Source organism: Lepidothrix coronata, unplaced genomic scaffold (assembly GCF_001604755.1).
Source record: "Lepidothrix coronata isolate B3197 unplaced genomic scaffold, Lepidothrix_coronata-1.0 Scaffold2, whole genome shotgun sequence".
In the NCBI taxonomy this organism is placed as follows: domain Eukaryota; kingdom Metazoa; phylum Chordata; class Aves; order Passeriformes; family Pipridae; genus Lepidothrix; species Lepidothrix coronata.
In genome coordinates this window covers 12503707-12512235 of record NW_016690182.1, presented here as the reverse complement: position 1 = coordinate 12512235, position 8529 = coordinate 12503707, and positions in this window count along the sequence as shown.

Sequence of the window (8529 nt, the reverse complement as noted above, 5' to 3'; positions counted from 1 at the left end):
TGGGACACTGCACTCACTCATCAGGGTCACGCGCTCAGCCCTACACCCATGGCACTGGCACACACACCCAAGGCACTGGCCCACGGGTGCATTCCTGGCTCCATGCTCAGCTGGACCCCTAGGCAGCCTCTGGGGTGGCTGAAGGCTCCAGAGGTGCAGGTGAGACTCTGCTGTGGGGAGCAGAGTGTGAGCAGCTCGGCTGCTCCGGCAGCACTTTGGAAATTTGGGTGCAGCAGCAGACGTGGGGTGGAAATCCTTGGTGCTGGCACTGTCTGGAGCTCTGGCCCCTCTGCAGCACAGGGGCTCAGGGACCGAGGGCAGCAGGACTGGGGCCCAGGCAGAGAGCCTGGATGGCAAAGCACTGAGCAGCGGTGACTGCGGGCTCTGCAGACTGGCAATTATTGTTATTGTTGTTATTATTGTAATTACAATGACAGCAACAGCTACTGCTGGCTGCCGTTGCATCACTGCTGGCATCATCATTGTCATTGCACTGGGAAAGTGCCACCCCAGGGCAGGAGGCGCCTGAGCCAGCACCTGTCCTGCAGTTTGTCCCTCTCTGAGGGGGCTCACAGCACTCTGTCCCTCTGTCCAGGGACCCACAGCCCAGGACTCCGCTCTGTTGCCTGCAGGTCTCTGGGCTGAACAGGACAGATGGGGCTGGAGATGAGCTGAGAGCTCCAAAGCACCCTGCTGATCCTGGGGCCGTGCCTCTTCCCCAGGTCATTCCCTGCCAGGAGCTCACCCTGTCCCCAGGGACTGGCAGGGTGTCATTTGGGGTATAGCCAGGGCGAGTGTCACTGTCCAGAGCTCTGCCTCTGCCAAGGAGGATGCACTGCTCATGAAAGGGCCCATGTGGCTTCCCAGCTTTCCTCTCACCCCAGCAAACACTGCTGTTAATGGAGGGATTATTAGGGAATTAAGGGTTGGAGCAGCAAGCAGGTCTGGGCTGTGGGCTTCAGAGGGCCAGGGATTACCCTGGGACAGCAGACTGGTGCCAGTACCCTTCCAGCCGGAGCTGGCACTGCTGGAAAGCTGAGCCCAGGGTGCTGGAGCCCAGCCCAGCTGGTAGTGCCTGGCCTCTGCTCCTTTGGGAAGCAGGGATGCTGCACACCTCTCTCCTTCCATGTCACCTGCTTGTCCTCAACCTCCAGGTCCCAGAGGGTTCCTGCTGCATGGCTGGGGCTCCCAGCTCTACCAGGTAGCGAGATGGGGCTGCCAAACCTTCTGGGCTGGTGGAGCAGTGCCTGGGAGCCAATATTGCCCAAAAGCTTACCAGCTGCCCTGGGCAAAGGGAAACACTTCCCAGCTTCCTGTAACTGCTCACTCTTCCTTAATTTCACACTTAGAGAAGAAGACACGGACACCCAACTTGGACAGCCTGCACCCATCAAAGGCACCCACCCCTCCTGCTTTGCCCCCAGCTGCCTGCTTCCTTCAGGATGCCGTGGGGGAGCAGGGGTGCTGCTGTCCCTCGCAGGGCTGGGCCACCTGGGAGCACCCTGCCGCATTTCTGGCAGCTCCAGCTCTGCCCCACCGCACCCAGAGCAGCCGTGACAGGGCTCACACCTCTCCTGCCGAACCCCTCTACGTCACCACACAGAAGGGAGGAAGGTCCTTCTCAGCCCGGGAGCAAATCCCTGCTCCAAGCCGGGCCTGGATTACGCTAAGGGGCTTGTGGCAGCAGCAGGTCTGTCGGGAGCCCTCCCGCCGCTGCGCGGCTGCAGCGTCATGCCCAGGGGAGAGGAGCACACGTGTGGGGACATGTGAGCACACACAGAGACCCTGCGCCAGGGCTGGCTTGGGCATCCCACCAGTACCCGAACCACCGAGGCTGTGACCTCTCAGCGTTCCCGTATTGGGGAAACAGAGAAGGAACGTGTCATTTTAACAGCTCTGACCTGGCTCTGCTCCCCTCTGTCTGCCTCTCACAAAAGCTCTGCTGGCGGGTGACCCACAGGCACAGCAGCAGCGCTGGGCAGGGGCAGGGCTGATTCTGCACACATGCTGGGTGCGATTAGGCAGCCAGAGGCTGCTGCAAACAGCACTGCTGCAGCATGGGAAAGCCACAATACTAATTAATCCAGGCCCTGGCTTGGGGCCAGGATAGACCTTCCAGGGCTGTGGGGATTCAGGAAAAAATGCCCCTGCAGTGGGTGGGTGTCTAACCAGGGCCTGGGTCTGGCAGTCAATGTGCCCACCCCTGGGGTGCATCTCTGCCTTGGGGTCACCCACTTCTGCCTAGGGCTGGAAGAACCAACCCCTGCCCCCTGCCACCACCCTGGGGACACTTCAGCTCAGAATCCGTGGCCAGGAGGGGCCAGCATCTAGGGGTAGGAAGGTGACAGCATAGCTTCATGGCCCAGAGGGGTTTGGAGGTCCCTGGCCATCTGAGTCCCACTCCAGCCACAGGCCAGTCTCCCAGTGTGCTCATCCCTGTGGCATCCAGAAGCTGGGTGCCAAGAGCCAGGCACAGTGCTCTATATAAGTCCAGCACATCTGCTCTCTGCCTGCTGCTCCCATCACAATGGCAGGTGGGCACCAGGCCAAAAACGCCTTTCCCTTCCTACCTCCTTAGGGTAGTAGGATGGATGGAGGTGGGAAGGTCATAGGGAAGGTTGAGGTGAGAAACCGAATTCAGAGGCTGGCCTGGTACCCCCACTCCCAGCCTCTCCCACTGCATCCTGTCCCTGGGATAGTCCCATCACTGGCAGGTTATCCTTCAACCTTCAGCCTCCTCCTCCTCCCATGAGCTTGCAAGCTGCTCTGCGCAGCCTGGCTCTGCTGACCACCTCCCACACCTTCTGCCACCCTCCATGAGCATTACAGGGCAACCTGCTCCAGGGCATTTTCCAGAGCTGGGTCCGCAGCCCTTGAAAGCACCCAGGCACCCTGAACCCCCTCGTCTCACCCAGGTGTCTTGGTTAGAGACTGTGTGGAAGTGGGGAACACATGTCCCCACATCTACCAACCAAGGCACCAGGGCCTGGGGGAGAAGCTGAAGGGACTTTCCAGCCCAAACCACTTCCAGGAGGGATCAGCTCCCAGACACATCAAAACAAGAACATTTTCTTCCTGCTTCAAGCTAAATTTTTGCATCAGGCAGGACTGATTATTTTTAATGAACCATAAACAGGGAAATAGGCACTCTGTTTCTGCTAACTTTGTTTTTTTTGGAATCTCCCAGTTTTCAGGTCTAACGTATCCCACAGATGATGCCCCATTGGCATGGAGGGAGCCTGGCAGGGAGGGCCTCTGGGCTGAAAGCTGAGATGTGCTGTGCCCTGTATTTTTAGAAGCTGGAGACAGCCAGCTGGATCCCACTCCAGATCCACCCCTACCTTGCTCTGACCCTCTGAACTCTGGGTTTCCAGGTCAAGGTGCCTTGGGACACGTAAAAAGCTTTTGCCCCCAGCAGTGTTGTGCAGAGTAGGACTTATTTTTTTATTTAAAACCGGTCTCTTCAGGTGGTTGCCATGGAGGTAACATTGCCATGTCTGTCATATCCTTTCCAGGACAGGGAGCACATTCTGAAGGTGCCCCTGGCGTTGCAGGGGCTGACGCGGCAGCAGCGTTGGCAGGATTGGGCCACCCCAGTTTGTGGGCAGCTGGGCACGTCATGGCCATGGGATGCCAGAGAGCTTGGAGGCACTGCCTGTACCACCCATGACTCTGACTGGACGTATCCCAGGAAGGGCTACACTGTGCCCGGGCACCACACTGCTTCTGCAGCCCCCTCTGTTCCTGGCCTGCCGAGCTCTGGCCCACAGAGGAGCTGCTGCTCGGCCGTGACCATGTTTGGGTGTTTTTGAGCCAGTGGATGACTCAGATCTCTGTTCCCAGGACTTGTTTACCAAGCGGGGTGGGAGCAGTAGGAGTGCGAGGCTGGCAGCGTGGCAGCCGTGCGATGCCCCGCGTGCCCCCGTGGGCAGCTGCCCCTGCCACCCACTCCCGTCCTCGTGCTGGGGCTGGTGAGGGACAACTTCTGCTTTTGGAGCGGGAGGTTGCTGGCCCCCACCGAGCGTGGGGAGCCCTGGGGGGGGACTTGCCCAGGCTCACACAGAAAGGCAGAGGCAGATGTGGGTGTGCTGCTCCAAAGAGGGTCATTCCAGGCTGTTTTACCCCCTCCTGGCAGGATCAGCCCAGCAGGTCCTTTTGTCCTTACTTAATGTGCTGATCCCATGTAGCGCCTTGCCAGTTCCATGGCTGTGCCTCCGTCCTGCCACCAGCTCTCCCAGCTGGCAGCTGGCACCATCCCCTTGTGTGCCTGCCTGGTGGAGCTCATGCCATGGGGGTTTCTTGGAAAACAACCCACTTCTTGCCCTGCCTGGAATAGCAGCTCAGAAAACACAGTGCAAAAATCCCCTGGACTGAGCAATGAGTCGCTGCTCTCCTACAGCTGATCCCACAGCCCTTGCACCAGTGCAGTGTTCCCGGGGGTTTGGGGAGCCTCCCCAGTGTCCCCTCCCACCTCCCCACACTGCACAGCCATGGGCATCTTCTCAGCCCTCCTGACCACAACAGCTCCGGGGCTCTGCTTTGGCTGCTCTCTGTGGACACCCCAGGGCTTCTCTCCGCCCTGCCCTGCCCTGACTATCCCCATCCCCAAGCCAACTGTTGCTCTGGGAGCATGAACCAAAACCTGGTGCTTCCGCCTGCCCACGGTGTCTCACAGCACTGCCCAAAATAGCTCAAAAAGCCTTAAAATATTGCTGCCCACTCAGCCCAGCCAGTACCCTGAGGAAGATGTAGGAGTGTGTGCAAGGGAGGGGTGAGCAAGCGGAGGGACCAGCCCAAAAACGTACATCCCATGGGATCATCGTTTCCCCGAGCGTGCAGGAAAACAGCTGTTGCTGTGGCGACAGCTCAGCGCTTGCTGCTTCCTCCCACGAAGTGGGGTGACACGACGTCACCAACCGGCCGGCCGACGGTGAGTGTGGCCACGGCCGTGACTCAGAGCTGGCCACCGGCCCCGGCCCCGCCTGGTTCCCAGCCTCCCCCCTCCTCCTCTCACCACGCCTGGGCATCTCTGCCTTTCTTAGAGCACCCGTCAGGCATCAGGATATGGAGCTTGGGTCACGATCGGCACATTCAGGAGCGGAGATGAGGTGTCCCCATCCCTCCAGCCCTGTTGTGGATTAGCCGATACCCGCCCCCTCCCTGGAGGGTCCCCTCTGTACCACCTCTGCCCAAACTCCCTCTGCCTCCATCCTGGGCACACCGGAGCATCCAACAAGGACCGGCAGCGTGCTGCCCTGAAGCATTCTCTCCACAAGTGAAACGCGTCCGAGTGCTCTCAGGTTAATCCCGCTCCGCCGCCAAAGCATCCAGGGGAGGTGCCGAGCTGGAGGTGTACAGGGTTCATGAGCCGGGGGAGTGGGATCCGGGGAAGCAGGATCGGGGGAAGCCAGGTATAAACAGTGCGAATTGCCCCGTCCCTCCCGGGGACCAGCCATCCTGACACACTCACAGCATCTCCAGGGAATGTTAATCCCCCCTGTATTAAACTCAGATTACATAAAACTCTCTGTTTCCAGTTCTTGTTCTCCCTCTGGCTCTGTGCTGCTGGAGGACCCCTCTTCCCAGCTCCCCAAGCTCCAGCACCAGGCCAGTCTCTGGGCTGTGGTGTCCCCATATCTCCCTCACAGAGCCAGATGCACGGGAGCACTCCTGAAGGGTCTCCTCTCCCCCCAGTGTCTCTCTGCTTGTCCCAGCGCACAGACCCAGAACACGCTGAAGGTGTTTTAAAGCTGAAAAACGGGGGAATCCCAGGGGAGACAAGGCCAGAGCTGAGCTGTGGTGCTTCTCATGAACAGTTTTCCTGAGAAGGCAAAGAAAGAACCCAAAGTCCCAGCTGCCCTATTGCTGCTCATTGCCACCCACAGAGCTCACCTAACCAAAGGAACAGCTGCTTCCAGACCCCCTGACTCTACCCAAGGCTGCAGCATCTCAACTGGGAGGGCCAGGACTGTCCCAGGGAAGATCCTCTGTGCCCGTGCCAGGACACAGCAGCATCAGGCTCCCAAAACCCTTCATTTTGCTCCCCTGAGCCACAGAGTACCTTCTCCTTGGGGGTTCTCAAGCAGGCTCTGGACTCCCACCCCATCATGGAGCAGAGCCACAGCTTAGACACCTGGAGCCTCCTCACCACCAGACAAGGAGCCAGAGGGCAATTCTAGCTCCCCCAAGTTCCCAGCACCCCTCCTCCCCCATCTGGGATGCCCTCAGCCCCCACGTGCTCTGTGCTGCCTGTTTGTGTGCTGCTGCCCTGGTTACCCACCACTGAGTCACCACCAAACCTCCTCACAGAGAGGGAAGCCCAGGCTCATATTTTCCATGGGAATCCTACAACTCATTCAACCTTCTGAGGTGGGGAGAGATGTTGACAGAAGTGGGCAGAGATGTTGACAGGGCAGGGATGTCCCAGCGACGAGGGCTGCCCGGACAGGGAGCTGCTGAGGGCACATCCAAGCCCCGAAGGGATGTTGGGTTTCCTTGGGGCTGCATTAGTGTGTGATCTGGGCAACATATCCAGGAGGAATCCTTCCCTAGCAGCTGCCCTTCTAGGTGAGCAGCCTTAGTGCTCATAAGTGGGTTCACTCCCAACGTGTGCTTTGTCAACCCACATGCGGACACTGAGCCTGATCACCCCTTCTTACCCTCAGTTTTGCAATGTTGCAAAATTATCTCTGGCTCCCCACAGCCCCCCCCAGCACAGGCTTGTGAGGAACCAGCATCTGGAAGGGATCAGTGCTGTAACCACTGCGGGGAAAGGGGAGGGCTATAAATAGCAGCAAGTTTCCAAATCAAAGCTTTAAAAACAACCACCAAAGAACACAGGCTGAGGCGCTGGCTTTTCTGCCCAGCATGTTTATATATATAGTCATTTTTTTATTCCTAGCTTGTTTTCAATCTTCCCTCACTGCTGGGATGTTCTGGGTCTGTCCTCTTTCCCACCGGGCAGCTTCCCAGAGACACATTTCTTGGAAGGTTGTAACCTCTTTTAGTAAATAAATCTCAGGCAAGAAGGTCCCAGGACCCATTTTCTACTCAAACAGGCTTGTCCTTAGTTTGGGGGTGCCATAGGGCTGGTCTTGGTGGCCCCAGGGTGCTGTGGGCATAGCAGGGAGGACATCGATATTCCATCAAGTGGAGGGGTGATGTTTTCTGGGGGAACTCATTGGCAATGGGAAAATCTCAGCACTCAGGAGGAGAGTCTGGACACACACTTGAGTTTAACCCTCATGGCTAAGAGGTGGTGCTGGTGGAGAACTGAACCTGGGAAACATTGCCTGGCTGCTTTGAGGGTTTCCTTTGGACCATCCTGAAACAGTGACCCTTGCTCAGGCATGAACACTCCTCAGAATGACCCAAGCCCAATCCCACGTGTTGGTCCCCTAACCCTGTGTCAGGAACAGGCATTGAACCTTCTGGGTTCTTCCCATTCTCCCTGCTGTGGCTCATAGACTCACTTTCCAGCCCCTCACAGACACCACAGCTCTAATAAGGGATCCTTCCTGGACCATTTGTGGCCCCAATTGCATGTCCTGTGGGACATCTGTTCTGCAGGGCAGTGGGCCCCAGCTCCTGGTTGAGCAACTCAGATGTTGCAAGGCAAGGGAGCAAGGAGAAATCACACCTTTTCCCCAGCAAATTACTCTCCAGCTTGAAATCACCAACCATGGGTCAAACTCCTTGAGTCCTGGTGGGGCCCTGCCATCTCCCCCTGCCCAGGACTTCTCAGCCACTGTGGGTAGTGGCAACCAAGCCTCAGGAAGTGTGGGTGCGTGGCCTCCTGCACAGACCAAGCCAGTGCTGCCGCGTTTATCCCGGTTTTATTGCTCACTAGAGTTGTTTTGCTGGAAGGGCTGAGGTCTGGCAGGCCCTGTTCTGGCAGCAGCGCTGTGGTGCAGCCGGGCCAGCATGGCGTGACACACACGTTTGAGAAATAACCTCATAAATCTGCTTAATTCAGCCCATGAATCATTCCCACTCCTTGTGGGCTACCTTCCCGTGAGCTGAGCCTCACTGCCCCTGCTCTGGGAAACAACACAGACAAAATGTACCTGGGCAGTATTATCCCCTGAGCAACAACAGCAGCTCATCCTGCCCCCTCCCCGCAGCCCTTTGCCCTTCCTAACGCTCCCAGTCTCCTCACAGAGTGCTGGGAGCTGCCTGGCACCTCCATGGCATTCCACAGCCAGAGCAGCCAGACATCTCCAGCTCCCCTCTCTGAGCCTCCCCAGGCCAAGCGGGTAAGAGGAGAGCAGGCGCTGGAAGCAGCCACGCCAGGAAAATGCGGGGACAATTTTGCAGCCACCCCTTGGGATGCTGGCTGCTGTTAAGCTAAAGCCACGTGAGAGTGGGACCAGCTTTCGGGGGACCCACTGGCACCCGAGGCCACGGTGACAGCCTCAGGCAGCACATGTGTGGCTGACACCAGCACGGGCAGCCAGGCTGTTGGCAGCGGAATGGTGAACAGCAGGGTGGCTGTGAGCAGCACCCCCAGAGATCATTTGTGTCCCAGTC